Source organism: Neomonachus schauinslandi, chromosome 7 (genome assembly GCF_002201575.2).
Source record: "Neomonachus schauinslandi chromosome 7, ASM220157v2, whole genome shotgun sequence".
NCBI lineage: Eukaryota > Metazoa > Chordata > Mammalia > Carnivora > Phocidae > Neomonachus > Neomonachus schauinslandi.
Genome location: NC_058409.1, coordinates 11879749 through 11898573, shown reverse-complemented (window position 1 = coordinate 11898573; position 18825 = coordinate 11879749).

Here is an 18825-nt window from a genome sequence, read left to right as displayed (position 1 = left end):
AATTTAATTAAACTGTAAGCTAGGTTTGTATTACTACAATTTTATACAGTAAAGAAACTGAGATAATTTGTTTGCACTAAGCAACAGAGCACTAGAATGTCATGAAAAGAGACTGTAAATACCAGTATTTGCAGTAGCCTTCATCAGGAAAATTATTTAGTAATGACACTGACAATCTGACGTCTAAAACCCTAGGCCTGATGGAGGGGAATTCATTTGTCTGAATTGATTTGAGGCCCTAGATTTTTCTAGGTTCTCTTGCAGTGACAAATGATCCCAAATCTCTACAGGTTTCAACAGTTTTTATGTGGCATACAGGTTGGTTGTATCTCTGACACACAGGCTAGAGAAACAACCCCAGGATCAAAGAACAGTCCCTGTCTGGGACCTACCATACTCTAGGCAGAAGGAAAGGAGCAAGAGAACTACCAGAACCACCCAGTGGTTCTTCAGGCTTCTGCTGTGCCACACAGCATTTACCTTCCCATTCTGTAGGCTAAAGCTAGTCATGTGGTCAAGCTCAGCTTCCCAGTGGAGCTCTGAGGTATATTCATGGTCATAATAACTCCTGTCTTTTCCTGGGCAGTCTCCATAGTACAGCCAAATCTCCTTATTCGCTAATAATCTGATCATATCACTATCATTCCTGAAACCCAGTAATGGCTCCCTCGCTGGGGCCAGCAGTGGGGCTGAGCTCTCGTGATACTAGGACAAGGAGGCGAGAAGTATCAGAAGCCTCTGCTGCTGAGCTGCTGTGGTATGTGTCCAAGGGGAGACGGACAGAAACACATCTGATTCCATCCACAATCCCAGCATGAGGCTCCTTAGATCTGAGGACGGCCTGTCGTCTAGTCTTTTTTTTTTTTTTTTTTTTTGATGATGATTCTTTTAATGAAGTTGGCGGCTTAGAATCGTTAAGGGGAGTCTGAAGAGAAACAGAGTGCTCCGTCAGGTGGGACGAAGTGGCTTGGGGAAGCAAGAACGGTAGTATCTCTTTGCAACACTCTTGCTCAATGGTAGGGTTTACCAGTGTCACTGGCGCAAGATTTAAATTGAAAGACGAATTTCTAATGTTCACTTGGTTAAACGCTAGCATTGTCAAACCAAAACAAAAAGCAAAAACGGATTTTTCAGTTGAGAATTTCACCGAGAGCCTTGTGTCCACTCAAGAGAAATACTTCAAGAATGAAACAGACCAAAGTATTTGGCCTCCAGGCATGTTTTCTGAACAATTAAATTGGCTGCCTTGCAAGCTCTTTCAAAGACATTTCCTGTTTGAAGCCTGCTGCCCACTCTGCGTGAGAGGATGTAGCTGATTATCTTCCTATAAACAAGGGAAAGACCTCAGGTGGTCTGACTTGGAAGGAAACCTGGCTGTGGGAGAGAGGAACCTTCAGGGCTAAGAGAAAAGGCTAGAGAGGAAGCAGGGGAAGAAGATTTAAAGCATCAAATGGACTGGAAAGAATCCAAACAAGGTGCGGTGGGAAGGTACTGTTGGCGTTACTCATTCTGGGAATGCTGGGCCCTTTGCTGGGTGAAGGACTGAAGCTGCTTATCTCATTGAGACGAACTTGGTGCTGTGTGCTATGCAGGAAAATGTCAGACCTCAGTGTGCGCTGGCAAAACACTGTATTGTGAAAGTTTTGACTATTTTGTGTAGTGCCTGGCTTTCTACAGCAGAATATAAAGTAGAGGTTAATTTGAGAGATCAGAGAAAAAGATGCACTGGATGTAGTTAACTAGCATGAAAGACTTTATTCAAGGCATTGTAATAGGATCGAGAGGTTGAACTCAACTCCCCTGAAACAAAAGACAGGAGTGTTTTAAGTGCTGAGGTGAGCTAGTGGAAATTACCGGAAGATGTCATGGGGGAGACTGGTCACTGTGATTAAGTCGGCTGAGTTCGCTAATTGGTGCTTATTACAGTTAAGCCCCTACCTTGCCATAGACTGGCAGATAAGGACCCTGTCTCCTATGGCTCTCGGGTCTTCCAGACATTCCTGGCTTATAAAACTGGCAAGAGGCTTTTAAAAAGATTTATGTCTCATGGAGCAGAGAAAGAACATACAATAGAGCATTTTCTCAAGTAAATTCTCTAAGTAAAGGAAAATCAGGGCCTTTGGTCAAGAAGAAACCTGCCTGAAGTTCAGGGAAGTCGAGGGAAATGTTAAGCCCCTCTTGATCAATATAGGTTAGGTGTGTTTAAGAGGTCAGTGAGAGTGGGTAAAGTCTAACTGGTTGCTTCTCTCCAAGTCAACTCACTGAATTAATAAAGAGAAGGTGTGTTGTTTCAAGTCACAGACACTTCCAGGTCGCGTTTGGTTTGATCCAGGGCAGAAAAAGTTTCTTTTTTCAGTATCTCTGCTTTGTTTCCTTGACCCTCACACCACTGGGATGGAGGTTCTCCCATACAGTTTCAAGATGGCTGCCCTTTCCAGGGCTAGAGCATTCTTCTCCACTTCCAAAAGGAAAAGGAGGTTTTGTCAACAACTCAGGAAAAAGAAGAAGGAGGTTTTGTTTCCCAGAAGTCCATAAATATCTCCTCAAGTCCTCTTGGCTCTTGCTGAGTCACATGTTTATCCCTAAAGCAATCCTATGGCCAGGTAGATGGACTTTGCTGATTTCCTTGAATTGGGGGTGGGTTCTAACCTACCCAAAGAACGTAGCTGAATGTGAGGAGGGTATGCGTATTAGTTTGCTTGGGCTGCTGTAACAAAGTACCACCAATTGGGAGGCTTAAAATAATAAATTTTTTCTCTCACAGTTTTGGAGGCTAAAAGTCTTAAATCAACGTGTTGGTAGGACCATGGTCTCTTGCAAGCTTTCAGGGAGAGTTTGTTGCATGCCTTTCTCTTAGCTTTTGGTGCTGCCAGTAATCCTTGGCATTCCATGGCTTGTAGCTAAGTAACTCCAATCTCTGATTTTGTGTTCTTGTCATTCTCTGTGGGTCCAGATTTCCTTCTTTTAATAAGGACACCAACTCTATTGGATTAGGGCTTACTCTAATGACCTCATTTTATTTGATGATATCTGTAAAGACCCTCTTTCCAAATAAGTCATATTCACAGGTACTAGGAGGTTAAGACTTCAGCTTCTCTTGTGGACATGATTCAACCCCAAACAGGATGAATTCCCATAATAAGGCTTCTTTTGTTTTGAAGAAGGGAATGGCTGTTGCCGAAGTAATTGCAAAATATCCATATATTGTTGTTAGAAATAATCATAATTTTAGGTTTCCTGCTCCCTGATTCCCATCTCCTAATTTAAGATTTCCCTTTTTCCAAAATACCTACTCTAGCAATTCTGTTCTCCTCAAAGGATCTCTCCTCCATTGACCCCATCACCTCACTGCCCTCCCTACTTGACTTGGGTTGCAAGGTTCTCATTATAATCACTCTCTTGCTCATACCCTTAACATGCTTGTCCTCCTTCCCTTGGTGAAATGCATTATACAAAACCATGACCCCGGCTGAATCTACCTCTTGGTTAGCTCTGCACCTGAACCTGAGCCCCTGAACATGGCTGGAGAAAAAGACGCTTAAATGCTGACTGGTCTCATTTAAAATTTATGACCACAAATCTCAAATCTCAAATGGCCTCTCAATATTTCTCAGCCATCCTATTTTATATATATATATATATATAATTTATTTATTTATCTTGTTCATTAAAGTTCTCCCACTCTCTCACCCTATTTCACATCTTCCCTTTTCTTCAACCCTCCCACATTCCCCTCACATTCCTGAGGTCCATCTGATGCCCTTGTTTCTTATTTCAGTGCTAAAATAGGAAATGAAATAGAGCATTTTAATCCACCGATCACAGAATCTACCAAACTGCCCCTCCCGGTACCCATACACTTTGCTGTCCTTCCTGTGGCAGCAGAGACGTGGACTCCCACGGAAGGTAGTAAACCTATCTAGTTGTGTCCTTTGCTTCTGCCATTCCCCTCTCCGGAGCCCCATTTCCCTCCATCTACAGGGTCATTTCCATAAGCATAGAATAGGCTGTAATATCTCCATTATATCTCTCTGAAGCCATTTGCTCATTTTCCTGCTTCCCTATAGAGCAGAACTTCATGGAAGAATTGTCTTTAGTCACTAAATGTCTACCTCCTACTGCAACTGGGCTTTCATCTCCAAGACTCTACTTGAACAGCTCTTGTGTGGTCCCCAGTGATCTCTACCTTGCCAAAACCAGTGGCCAATCTCAGTCTTTATCTTACCCACCATCTTCCAAACAGTTGATACATTTGTTCTTTTTTATTCTTCTGGACACACATCCTGGGGATCACATGTTTAAAGTGAAAACACATGTCTGGGAAGGACACCACCATCAGTGGCTACGCCTCTACAGTTTCTCTCTTCCCGACATTAAATGTCCAAGTGCCCAGAGCACAGCCCTCAGCCTTCCATTCCCTCCAACTTCCCTCACCTTCTTAGGTGATCTCATTCATTGCATGATTTATAGGTAATCTAAATGCTGACGACTCCAATACATGTCTCAGGTCCTTACCTATCCTTTGAACTCTAAATGCCTACCTCTAACCGCCTGTCTTCCATTTCCATTTAGATATCTGCTAATCTTCACAAAATTATTGCCTCTAACAGAAGTCTTGATTTCTACCTCCAGTCCTTTTTTAAATTTTTAGAAGATTTTATTTATTCATTTGAGAAAGAGAGAGCGAGAGAGCAAGAGCACAGGAGCAGGGGAAGAGACCGTACTGGCCAGGTCTACCGTCGGCAGAGAGCCTGAATCCAATCACTCTGACCATGTCCACTGTTAGTCGACCCTAGGCTAATGCCCTATTACCTCTTTCTTGAGTCATTTTTGACCCTCACCGATCTGGTTTTCCTGCTTCCACTGTTTCCCCTTGAGGGTTTCTTCCCCCAACCCAGCAGCAGACAAAACGATTTTTTGAAGTTGTTTATCAGATCATATTATTCCTTGATTATCAGTCTTTCAATAAATTGAGTATTGCACAAAGTGCTTATCACAAGCCCCTGAGGCTTCACATGATTTAGCACCTGTTCTCCTTTCTAATCTCATCTACCATTTCTTCTACCACTAGCCCTGGCTCCCTCTATCACTTGGACCTACTATTTCTACTTCTGTAGCTCTTAACACTTCTTGAATACTATGCTATGTATATATGTGTTCACTGCTGTATCCTTAGCACCTAGAAGGTGCCTGGCAAGTAGAAAGTGCTCTATAAACATGGGCTGAATAATAGTAAGGACATTACCAACAGCTCATAGTTGAGCATTTTATATATGCTGTGTGCTTAGTATTCCACTAAGGGATTATTTCATTTAGTAATGAGAACAGCTCCATAACGGAGGTTCTAGCATTATGTCCACTTCAGGGGTTAGCGCACTGAGTCTGACATAATGTCACACTGCTTCTAAATGGAAGAGACTGAATTTAAACCCTGGCTGTTGGTTTCTGGAGCCTTGTTCTTGACTGTTCTGTCTCTCCACCCTAAATTTCAAAGCCCATTACAAACTCAGAGAACTTCATTGCTCCGTTTTGGAAGTGCGATTGGAGATGAATCACACGGGCATAGCTGCATGTTCTTCACGTCATCCCCCAGCTTCCCTCCTAGCCTAATCTCCAGGTCCTTCTGGTTGCATTACTGCACAAAGGCCTTTCACCTTTGCCTTTTACATGTGTTCCCCTGTGTTCCCCAATACAGACTGTTAACTCTTTTAGGAATTTTTTGTTGTGCATTTTATCTCCCAGGGCAAACACCGATTCTCCTTTTCCCACTCCTATAATATTTTCATTGCCACCAAGATGCAAATGCACACTTTCAGGTCCATGGAAATGCATCGAGATGGAAGAAACAGAGTTACCACAAATAATTAGGCATTGGCTATAACTAAAAAGACGTTACACCTGTCCTAGAGACTCACTCATTACTTGATTTATTAGTAAAGGATGACCCAAAACAAGAATACCCTTGTTTTTCACTCTGTGAAAATGAATTTAACATAATTGTTGCTTCAAGAATTACTCTACTGATGCATAATGGTCCTTAATGTCTATGTTTTAATGGCCAAAAATCCTAAGTAGGCCTAGGAGTGGTTTGGAAGATGTTTCCTCTCCTACATGGATCTGAAATTTTATTTTTTAGGAAGGGCTACAGTGAAGAATCAGGTAGCTTATTCTAAGAGCTAGTTACTGTTTCCTTCACTACTTGTCTTCCTACAGTCAGAATTACAGATGTAATTCTGCTCCGTGCTTGCTTATCTTGAACATTCAACTTTAATCCACTTATCATTCTGTGGAATGTTCACTAGATAGGTGTTTTATTTCATAGCTGGAAAATAATCCTTTAGGCTATTTTTATTTATTTATTTATTTATTGACTTTTTATTGTTATGTTAATCCCCATACATTACATCATTAGTTTTAGATGTAGTGTTCCATGATTCATTGCTGTGCACAACACCCAGTGCTCCATGCAGACGTGCCCCCTCCAATACCCATCACCAGGCTAACCCATCCTCCCACCCCCCTCCCCTCTAGAACCCTCAGTTTGTTTTTCAGAGGGAGGGTAGGCTATTTTTAAACATAACACATTCACTTTCAACTTGAAGTCAGCTCACTTATTCTTGTTTATGCTGAAAACCTCTTCTTGCAGAGAAGAACTTTCTCCCACTCCCCCTTGGATAATTTAATAACTGGTTTTGCTCCTTGCTCTTTGGACCTGGAGGCTTGCCCTGATTCTGCAGCTGATTTTCATGCAGATCTCAAGATAAAACCCTTTTTTCACTCTGCTTCGCCGTTTCCTTAGATAATACACTCAAAGGACCAGTGGACCCCACTGGACAAATTAATTCTGAAGTCAACTAAAAAGCTAACTGAGCGCTTCTCTCAGTCATCTTTGAAGAGGAGGCACTGGAGATTTTGTTTGAAAACGCAAACCAGGGAGGGGCTCTCCTTTAAAGAAACGGTTCTCTTGATCTATGAGTAGCATGGCTTCTTTTCTTAGGATTGTTCCCTGTCTTCCCACTTTGCTTCCTAAAAAATGATCTTCTTGGTTTCTCCTTGCACTTCTGGTGCACACACACTCACTCCCTCAGCAACACGAACGTCCTCCTGACACATTGGGCCAAAGTCGAGAACAAATTACTTAGCATCGCTTTGCCAGCAACAGGGACCACAAATGTGCTGATTCACCTAATTCTTGAGGAAAAATCAATGGTGTCAAATCATCTTGCAGCATGATCAGAAAAGTTGGGAGCACAAGTCAATCCGATATTCATTTTGTACTTTGGATTTGACACTGCTTGACACGGAGCTAAACCTGACGGTCCTGCCCCATAAAGCAGGCGTGATGGGTGGCCCCTCTATCATTTACCACCACCTACAACTATTTATACCACCCCCACGGCTTCGATGCCTGCTGCGGCTTCTACAACTACTGGGAAACTTTTATTAGACACTCAGTATATGACAGGCACCGTTCTGATTATCTTCACTTAATACAACTGTTCTTGTGCCATAAGAACCATTAATATGTCAGTTTTATAAATGTACAAATCAAAGCCCAAAGCAGTAAAGTAACTTGCTCCGAGTCACACAGCTAGAAAGTGGCAGAATGGGGGTATAAATTCTAGCTCCGGAACTCTGCACTTCCCTGGACTGAGCCTCTAATTAACATAGCGGATATAGGCCGGATGCTTCAAGGATACCTTTACTTTGTATATTTTAAGATGTTAGTGTAAACAGTCTGAATGATTTGCCAGTCTGAGCTGCATATATGATCATATTGTTTTATTTTTATTTTTTTAAATAAGTTGCATGAGACCAGCCCACTCTCATGAGTGGTGCTATCTTCTTTTTTTTTTTTTTTTTTTAAAGATTTTATTTATTTATTTGAGAGAGAGAATGAGATAGAGAGAGAGAGCATGAGAGGGGGGAGGGTCAGAGGGAGAAGCAGACTCCCTGCTGAGCAGGGAGCCCGATGCGGGACTCGATCCCGGGACTCCAGGATCATGACCTGAGCTGAAGGCAGTCGCTTAACCAACTGAGCCACCCAGGCGCCCGAGTGGTGCTATCTTCTTGAAGCCTTCCCTCTCCTCTATCCCTAAATGTCCAAGAACCTAACAGGTCTACTCAGTCCCATAGGGTTGGTCCACCTTCCTGCTTGCAGTTCCTGCTCAGTGCCACAAGGTGTTGCTTTTGGGAACTGGTTCCCCATCATGTCACGGAGCACAATTCAGTCTTCGGCCATAATTATGTCTTCGCAGTTCATTCATTCAGCTGTTTTTAGTGACCATGTATTATGTGCTGGGTCTGTGCTGGGCTACCAGCTAAACTACAAAGAAGACGAAGAGATACACACTCCCTCTTTAGGGAACTTACATTCTCGTGAGAAAGGTTGACGTAAACAAGGAAGCCAGTAACTAAGTAATACAACTATCGATCATTATTAGCTTGAAGACAAGAAGCAGAAAGTAAGGGGTGTGTGTCTATTCGGGATAATCAGGGAGGACAGCTCTAAGGAGGTGCCATTTAAACTGAACCCCACAATTATGAACATATTCTAAAACCAGATTATGATGATGGTTGCGCATCTGTGAGCATACAAAAAACATGGAATTGTATCCTTTAGTCAGGTAAACATTCTGGTATGCAAGCCATGTGTCAATTAAAGTGTTTTAAAAATCCCTGACATGCAGAGGGGCGCGTGGGAGGCTCAGTTGGTTAAACGTCTGCCTTTGGCTCAGGTCACAATCCCAGGGTCCTGGGACGGAGCCTCATGTGGGGTTCCCTGCTCGGCGGGGAGCCTGCTTCTCCCTCTCCCTCTGCTTCTCCCCCTGCTTGTGCTCTCTGTCTGTCAAATAAAAAAAATCAAATCTTTTTAAAAAAATTTAAAAAGGTAAAAAACCCTGACATGCAGAGATATGACAAGAACTAGACTGCTCTGTATTTTCTGCCTTTGTGCCTTTTGAGGATTCTATTGTATGAACTGGGGAAATTCTCAGTGATCCCCATCGATTTCATTCGTCCACCTGCATTGCAGCTTTAACTTCCACTGGTCTTTTCTCTCGGTTTTTCCCTATCCCTGTGAGTTTATGCCCTGAAAAAAATTTCCCTGCTGTGGTTTTGGTGAAGTTCAAGAGAAAGCAAAATGAGATGTGTTTATTCAGTCTGTCATCTTAGCTAATAACTCCCATTATATTTTCTACATGGTCACTGTGAGTATATATGGATGCTGTTGCTCTGTATGCCAACCAGTATGCTTAATTTTCTTTTTTTTTTTAAAGATTTTATTTATTTATTTGAGAGAGAGAATGAGATAGAGAGAGAGAGAGCATGAGAGGGGGGAGGGTCAGAGAGAGAGGCAGACTCCCTGATGAGCAGGGAGCCCGACGTGGGACTCGATCCCGGGACTCCAGGATCATGACCTGAGCCGAAGGCAGTCGCTTAACCGACTGAGCCACCCAGGCGCCCTAATTTTCTTATATAATTATATCAAGTGCATATTATAATCATGCCCATATCTTGCTGATACTTAGGTTTTATTTCTCTTGGCAATTGCATTCACTAGTACTTTGAGGAAAAGTGAAATAATAATGGTGACGATGGGAGTCTTTGATTTGTTTTTCCTGAATGTCATGGGAATGCTTCAAAGGTTTCATCGTAAAGCATGATGGTTTGGTTTGAAACACATCTTTATAAAAAAAACAAAACAAAACAACAACAAAGCTAAACGGTGGAAGAAGCCAGCCACACAAAGAGGCAGGGGAAGAGCATTTCATTCAGTGGTGACTTAAGAAATGGAAGGGAGACCAGTGTGGGGGAGCTTGGTGAGCATGGGGAAGAGCAGATGGGCTGGAGTTGCAGACATGGGCATATGGGCATGCCCAGCCCTATAGAGATCTCTCGAGTGCTGGAGCAGTGTAGACAGAGGTAACAATTCCTTGTAATTTCTGGTTAAACCTTGGCTTTAATGATGTATTTGAATCTGCACTGGTCACTTCAGCCTCCAGCTCTTGGTTCTACCACCTCCACTGCCCATTTGCACGTCTGATGAACTGGATTAATTGTAGGATAGTGGTGGTGGTTAGGGAAGAAAGCACTGCTATTTCCGGGGATCGCTTGGGGAGGGGGGTAAAGATACCCTTTGTCTCAAGTACTGTAGCCACAGTCGACTAATACTATTGTACAGCTGCCATGGGGTAGGGAGAGGGTAGGCACGCGTAGTGTCTGGGTTAGAGGAGAAGGAATAAAAGTAACTAACATTTATTGAGAACTTAGGTCTTTGGCACTGATTTTCCTTCTGGATACATTATCACATTTTTGCTTCTCAACAGAGATAGATGTTTAGAGAGAAACACCTGAGATTCAAAGTAACATTCCTGTGATCCGATAGCTGGTATGATCTGATTCCATTCAAGCTTGTCTAGCATCCACGGTGCTTGCTTCATTATGCAGCATTGACAGTATGGCTTTAATAATTTAAGGAGGCAACAAAGTCCAAAATACATTTTTTTAAAGTTTTTTGTGTGTCCCTCAAATCTTTTTATTTATTTTACTAATTTATTTTTAATTGTAGTATAGTTGACATATTAGTTTCAGGTGTGTAACATAGCAACTGGACATGTGATACTTTGCAAAATGCTCACCATCTGTCACCATACCGAGTTAGGACAATATTATTGCCTATATTTCCTTTTCTGTTGTTCACATTTTTTTTTTTTAAGTTTCATTTATTTGACAGAGACAGCGAGAGAGGGAAACCAAGCAGGGGGAGTGGGAGAGGGAGAAGCAGGCCTCCCGCTGAGCAGGGAGCCCGATGCGGGGGCTCGATCCCAGGACCCTGGGATCATGACCTGAGCCGAAGGCAGACGCTTAACGACACCCAGGCGCCCCTGCTGTTCACATTTTTAAAAGAGGTCCATCAGAAGTGCTAACGTGAAGAGGAGATACATCTCCCAGCCCTAAGGAGCATTAGCTAATTCCAAATAAACTAATTTCTTAAGGTTTTAGATTCTTTGTGCTAATTATTTCAATGTTCTGAGGGCAGAACACTCTGAACACGTAAATACTTAACCACAAGGCTGAAAAACAACTCTGAAAGGTATCAGCACAGCAATCCATAAAGCCAAAGGCTTTGGGGAAGTCTTCTTCCCTCTGTTAGGCTCTCCATACCACAGAGCCGTGCAGAAGGGGCCCCCAGAGCCCTGGTGCTTGCTGTTTCTCCAAATATGGTGGATTTTATTGAGAAGATAGTTGAAGTGGGCAAACTTAGGGCATACTGATTGTATAACATTATCATGTTTGCTCCTTTCCAAAATCCTTCTCTCCTTCCAATCCTTGCTTTTCAAGATGAGTGAGAAAAGACTGATCTTGTAATGTTCTGAGCAAGGAGGGTCAGAATGGTTTGGTTTGCATTTCTGCCCCCACCCCCCCCCAGAATCATCTTCTTTTTTCCTAGGAATCCTTTTCCTCTGAATCAAGAATACATGCATTGAACTTCTTTCTCCCTTGCTAGTTAAGCCTGAGAGGCCAGAGCCCCATTCTTCCGGGAAATCCTACATCAGGATTTGGAGGAATTCTGGTATCTCTGGAAAATAATGAGTATGGAATATAATGAATAATATGGGTTATAATAATAAATAAAAAATATGGAAAATAATGAATTCCCTAAAATACATAATTACACAGAAGTTCTCTTTTTAAAATTTACATCTAAATATTCAGTTTCTTCCCTCCAGGAGCTTTTCTTAAAGATCTGAATGGTTCTGGAGGAAGATTTCTCATGAAACTACTTTCTTATTTGTTAGCCCTGCCTTGATCATTCGGAAAGAGAACCCTCAAGGTATGTGTGATTATTAGAGATATTTGAAAAATAGAATTCTTTTTTTTTAATTAAATGGCACTTCTTTTGTTCTTTTTGGCTTTTGTGTTTCAGAACATATTAGGTAAGTCATTTGAACTTTCCATTCGTGTAGGTCAAAATGATCAAATATTGTCCATTTCGTACGTTCAGGCTAATCCTAATATCCTGGCATCTCATGTGTTACATTTTGTGTGAAGCTGTTCTCTCATAAATATTTCCTCTTCTCTCATAAATTTTCTGACTGAAAAAAAAAAAAAAACAAACCTGAAAATGAATTCCTTTTTAAGTTTCTGGGGAAAGTCATTTACATTGAATATTTTCTTGCAAATGAATCAACTGCTGTGTTTTTACCCCTGTCTTCTATTTTAAAGCATATCTTAAAATGTTCATTTCTCCCAAAGAATTCATGGTACAGTTGCATGAAGAACTCCTATAACAAAAGTAAAATATCTGTCTTGGTATTATTTATAGGGAACATTAGTAGAATTGAACTTGAATGCAGTGCAAAATAGCCCCAATTAAAACAGAGTAAATACCTTATTTCCTGCTTCTGGTGATACCTCTCACTTTATTTAAAAGTATGTTCCTAAGCTGACTAAAAGTAAATTACATAGCCTATTAAGAAAGAAAAGGGGTAAATTTTTGAAACAAAATAACTATAAACCAGATTTTAATTCTGATGTAAATATACTTACTTGGTATTAGAATTCCTGAGAGTGATATTTAACAAAAATTTTCAGCCCTCTGAAAAAGAAAAAGGAAAAGAACAGTTCCTTTAATTGCACATTAGTCTTTATTGAGGGCCAGCAATTGTAAAGCACTTGAAATCAATGGATTTCACTTTTAATTTTGGCTCTTTTTAAGAACTCAAGGTTTAAAATGTTACATTTTTACCTGTGAAGACTGAATGCACGGTCACCCTGATAATGACTGTCTTGGTGGGAATGGGTAGAGTGTTTCCTTGGATTATGAAAATAAGGAAATCACAAGGAAAATCCCCCAGGGCTGCTCTCTCTGCATATAGATGTGTTAGAAATTTCCGGTTTCCACCTCACCTCTCTCTCTCAGGTCCAGAGGGACCCAACAAGTGTGATGTTTGGGGGGGTGGGGGCAGTGTGTGTGGGGGGTCCTCTCTTACCTTCCTCTCTGCCAACTCTTCTCTTTCTCTTACTTCATTGGGAGGGTGCAGGACATTGCTAAACTGAGGGTGCTCACTGCCTGGGGTAGCATGCATTAAAACAGGAGAGAATTAGGACATAATTTTGAGTTTAGTTGTCCTTATTATAAGTCACATTCAGATGGTAGGGGTCTATTCCTATTTTTTTCTTTTCTCCTGTTTTCTTTTTACTCCTCCTCCCCTTTCCCCTCTTCCTTGAACGCCTCCTTCCTCTCCCTCCACCCCAATTCCATTTTCCTCTTCAGTTTCCTCAAAATTACTTGGTAGGCTGGTTTGGCGCCTGGAGTGGATTTGCCATAAAATGATATTGTAAATGATGGTCAGAACCCATGCTAGTTCATAAGCTTTAATGCTTATGTTGTTAAAATATTATATTGAGATTATGAAATCACATTGTTGCAATATTGGTAATTAAACTCAACAGAAGACATTTAATTAAAAGTAGACATTTAGTTTACAAGGATAATTTTTAATCCTATTTTCTATTTCATTTCATTGGCTCTCATTTTAACTTAATTTTAGGGTTCACTATAACTTCCAATTCAATTCTGAGATTTTAATTTATTAAATCATTTAATTCACTTTTTTCCCCATTTAACTTGACTCAGAGAAAATGTCTGTGAGAAAATCTAATCAATACTCTTCCATTGAAGAAATAAAGAAATTAAGAAGAGTAAATGCTTAAGGCAGTGATTCTCATCATTAATTAAATGAGGCAGAATTAAAAAAAAAAAACCCAAACTGTGCTAGGCTAGTAATTTTCTCCTTCTCTACCTGTGTTACCTAGTTGGTAGTAGCATTTTTGCAAGTCTCCCGGGCTCGAGATTTCAGAGACAATCTATAGTGATTTGATATTGCCGCTCATTGCTTCTCTCTGCTACTTTTCTGCACTCTTGGACATACAAGAGCCATCAGCTCTCATCATGTTGTGATCTGATGAACTCCTCTAGTTGACTAAGGTCTGGTTAGTTCTGGAATGCCACATTGCTATTTTTCCAGGATTTCCTGAATTTTTCTGCTTAGGGTAGGGGCCCCTGGTCCCTCTCTTCCCAGTTCCCACAAAATTTCTTATGGTTTCTGAGGACAGTCACAATGCAGGTCCCATTTCTCAGGAGCCAATGAGTGTCTTGGTTCTGATGAATAATTCTCTGACCCCCTCTTGTCCCAGCCTTAGGGGAATCTTGGTGTGATAGAAATGTATGGGAAGACTGTAGCCTGACTTTTTCTCTTCCTCATTTCTTCTAAATCTGTTCATGTGTCTTCCCCAAGATTTGAATGTGTTCAAGGCCCTGGCTTTTGAAATTTAGAAGAAGGGAAAAATCTAGCAAAGTGGGGATGGGGATAAGAGAGGACTAAGAGGTAACAGAATATGGAGGTGGAGACAAGCATTAGTTATTTAGAAAATATCCCACCTGGCATCATTACTTATTTACCCTCATTCACCATATCTAATTAGACATATGTCCTATGGATGTGAACACAACAGTACCTCTTGAATTCATTCTGTCTTCCCCAGGGAAGGTTCAGGGAAAACTTCAGTGGCTTTATACTTCCTGCCAAGTAAACACCAAACTTCTCAAAGTTTATAGCATCCAGATCTCTTCAAAACTGGATCCCAATGAAAATACTTTTTGGACATTTTCTTGCCTCCTACCCACTTGATACTGTACTATTCCATTTCTTGACAATGTCCTTCACATTGCTACCTTTCTATCTTTGTTCATGCTAATCTCTTTACCTAGAATTTTTCTGCTGCCTTTTGGAAGACTATTCATATGTATTTATACAAGGCCCAGGTTAAATATTACCTCTTCCATGAAGCCTTCTTAGATTTCACCGGGCAATAACTACTGGTTTTTCTTTTTTTTTTTAAAGATTTTATTTATTTATTTGAGACAGAGAGAATGAGAGAGAAAGAGAGAGCACATGAGAGGGGGGAGGGTCAGAGGCAGAAGCAGGCTCCCCGCCGAGCAGGGAGTCCGATGCGGGACTCGATCCCAGGACTCCAGGATCATGACCTGAGCCGAAGGCAGTCACCCAACCAACTGAGCCACCCAGGCGCCCACTACTGGTTTTTCTTTTTTGACCACCTTTACCCCCTGGCTTTTTTTTTTTTTTTTGAGTTTCCAAACATTGAAAAAAAATTCTGCCTTAATTAGGGAATTAAGAGGTACAAACTTCTAGTTATAAAATACATAAATCATTGGGATGAGAAGTACAGCATAGAGAATATAGTCAATAATACTATAATAACCTTATATGGCGACTGATGGTAACTGTGCTTATCATGGTGAGCACTGTGTGATGTTTAGAATTGCTGAATCACTATGTTATACACTTGAAAGTAATATCATGTTGAATGTCAACTACGCTTTCATAAAAAAATAAATAAGCGAAAATCATTTGTTTATACATTTAGCTTTTAGATACCTTGAAGGAAATAATTGTTTCTTGTTCTGAAATTTAACAAGGATTTCTGATTTTTTCTGTTGCTTTTATAGTCTGCCCTTTCAGTTGCTCTAACAGAAGCCAAAAGTTCAGTTTTGTAACTCAGTCCCTCTTAATACAGTTTCCATCTCATGCTCTCCGATTATGGTGACCATAAGACCTTCGAGCAATAGGAGCAAATAGGAGTGTCTTATGTAAACCAGTTGATAAGGTCACTCTGTCTGAATTGGCTGTTCTTTCAAAGGGATGAAAAGGAGGGAGATGTGAAGGGAAGGAGAAGGCAGGCTTCTGGAAGTTGTGCTCATACCTTCCATTACCTCTCAGAAGACAGACTGGAATCCCAAGGGTGCACTTAACTGCAGGAGAAGCTGGGGACATCTGACTGGGTGCCATATTCCCAGTTAAACTCAGGGGTTATTAGTACCAGGAAGGAGTGAGGGACAGCAAGTAGTCTCTCCACACAGACTGAAGCTGAACATTTCCTTTTAAGTCCGATAGTAGAGAACTAAAATTTCTACCAACTTTTTGAAGTGCTTTCCTTTAGGAGACGGGGGAAATCTTACTGTGTTTCACTCTTGCATTTAATAAGTAGACCATCTTCTTTTGCAAGAGCAAGTACTGAATAAAAATTTCTGAGCAGAAAGTTTTGAGAAAGCAGCTCAGGAAATGTAATATGTTTGTCTTTGGTATTTTTAGGTTAGGCTTTCTTATGTAATTAACTGAAGGATGATATTCCATAGGCTGTCCTGGTAAATAGAGTTTAGAGGAAATTGGTGAGGAAAACTTACAATGAAACTCAGGGTTGTCTGTCTGGGTATTACCAGCTTGGTTTTCCTGCTCTGCTCTGGTGGAGTGCTGATGCTTCACACTGGCATGACAAGTAGTCAGGCTGTGCCTTCAGCCGCCTTCTCTAATTAGCCACACCATCCAGTGGGCAAACCCAGTTGGGAGGAAAGTACCCAGAGGCACCCTCGGTGTGCCCATAGCAGGAAAGGGTACGCCAACACGTCTCCAAGAGATTTTCTTTTTTTTTAAGATTTCAGAGGCGGTGAAAGGCGCCCTTGTAGATACCTCTTTTTAATCAATGGTGACCTCAATATGTCATCCCACATTTTTGAAAGGGATCTGTGAAATGCAACAGCTATTCCTTAAATTCGAATGTATACTTTGTCCTCTCTCTGCAGCCCCCAATTTTGCTTTCAGTCATGGTTGCTAATATCCCTGCTGTCTTCAGCCTAGCTGCCAACTTTGTCAGTTACTGAAATATTGTTTATGCGGGAGCAATTTATATTTTAGAGAGATGAAGAGCAGATTGCAAAGCAGACTCTTGCCAACTTGTTGGAATGTATTCCAGTTCAGAACATTGTAATGTAATTTTTGAAATATTATTTATTATTTTATGTTGATTGGTAAAGGGCTTCTTGAATAATTGATTCATAAAAAAAATCATGCTGTGTTTGAAATAATTGCCGGAGCTGCTTTATCTGCGTTTTAAGATACCTAATTATATATTCTTGAAAATATTAAATGGAGAAAGGATGAATTGACACTGCCTCAGTGTGACATGTTTTTGTCCTGTAACATGTGTGATGGTAATTTATGTGCAGAAGCATATTTTAGTGTATTTTTCATCTTATTTGTAATGACTTGTAATTTGTTTCTAAACAATGTTTTATATATTTTTTTCCTATTTTAAACAACCTTAGAAGAATGCAGGTAAGGCTGAATGGTTCTTGTCTTGTTTAGTGGCCTCTCTCTACGTCTTGGAAGAGACAACCAATAGCAGACATTTCTACTTCCAACATACTGAGCTTTGTATGGAAGAAAGTGATGCTTGAAACTCGATTTTCTGCCTTTGATTTACTTTTCTTCCTTTCTTCATCACATAATGTGCTGTTTTCCTTCTGGTCTCACTCCCTTTCATCTTCTCCTCACCTCCCCCCATTTTTTTTCTCTCTCTCTTTTAACTGAAGTACAGTTGACACAGTGTTATATTAGTTTCAGGTGTACAACACAGTGATGTAATAAGACTCTACTTACCCTGTGCTCACCAGGAAGTGCAGCTACCATCTGTCACCATGCAACACTGTTACAATATCACTGGCTCTACTCCCTGTGCTGGGCCTTTTATTCCTGTGACTTATTCTTTCCATAACTGGAAGCCTGTACCTCCCACCCCCCTTCACCCAGTTTGCCCATCTCCCAACCCCCTGCCCTCTGGCAACCATCAGCTCTTTCTCTGTACTTATGGGTCTGTTTCTACTTTTTGTTTATTCGTTTTTGTTTTTTAGATTCCACATGTAAGTGAAATCACACAGGATTTGTCTTTCTCTGTCTGATTTATTTAACTTAGCCTAATAACCTCTATGTCCATCCATGTTGTTGCAAATGGCAAGACTGCATTCTTTTTTTTTTTTTTAAGATTTCATTCATTTATTTATTTTAGAGAGAGAGAGAGAGAGAGCAGGGGGAGGAGCAGAGGGGGAAAGACTCTTAAGGAGACTCCACGAGCTGAATGTGGAGCCTGATGTGGGGCTTGATCTCATGACCCCTGGAGAGCATGACCTGAGCTGAACCCAAGAGTCAGGCACTTAATGTACTGAGCCACCCAGGCACCCCTGGATTGCATTCTTTTTTTTAAGGCTGAGTAATATTTCACTGTGTGTGTATATATATGCACACACATACACACACTATGTATAGATAGATGGATAGATAGATTATAGATAGGTAGATATCGTATCTTCTTTATCCATTCATGTATAGATGGACATTTGTGTTGTTTGCGTATATCAACTATTGTAAATAATGTGATAAGCATAAGGGTGCCTATATCTTTTCCATTCTTTATCTCTTTATATCTTATGTTATTTTTAAAGTGATTTCTTTATTTATTTTAGAGAGAGAGAGAGCATGAGTGGTAGGAGCAGAGGGAGAAAGAGAGAATCCCAAGCAGATTCCACACTGAGTGTGGAGCCTGATGTGGGGCTTTATTTCATGACTGTGCCACCCAGGCACCCTGCTATTTTTTTTTTATTCCCTGTCCCTCTCTCTTTTTTTTTTTTTTTTAAATTTATTTATTTTAGAGAGAGAGAGAGCATGCATGGGTGAGCGAGGGGAGGGGCAGAGGTAGAGGGAGGGAGAGAACCTCAAGCAGAGTCCACCCTGAGCATGGAGCCTGATGCAGGGCTTGATCTCATGACACTGAGATCATGATCTGAGCTGAAACCAAGAGTCGGACGCTTAACCTACTGAGCGACCCAAGCGACCCTGACCCTCTCTTTTTTAACTTCATGTAGAACTTATGGAAGTTATATGTTACTTCCCTTTATCCACATTGATT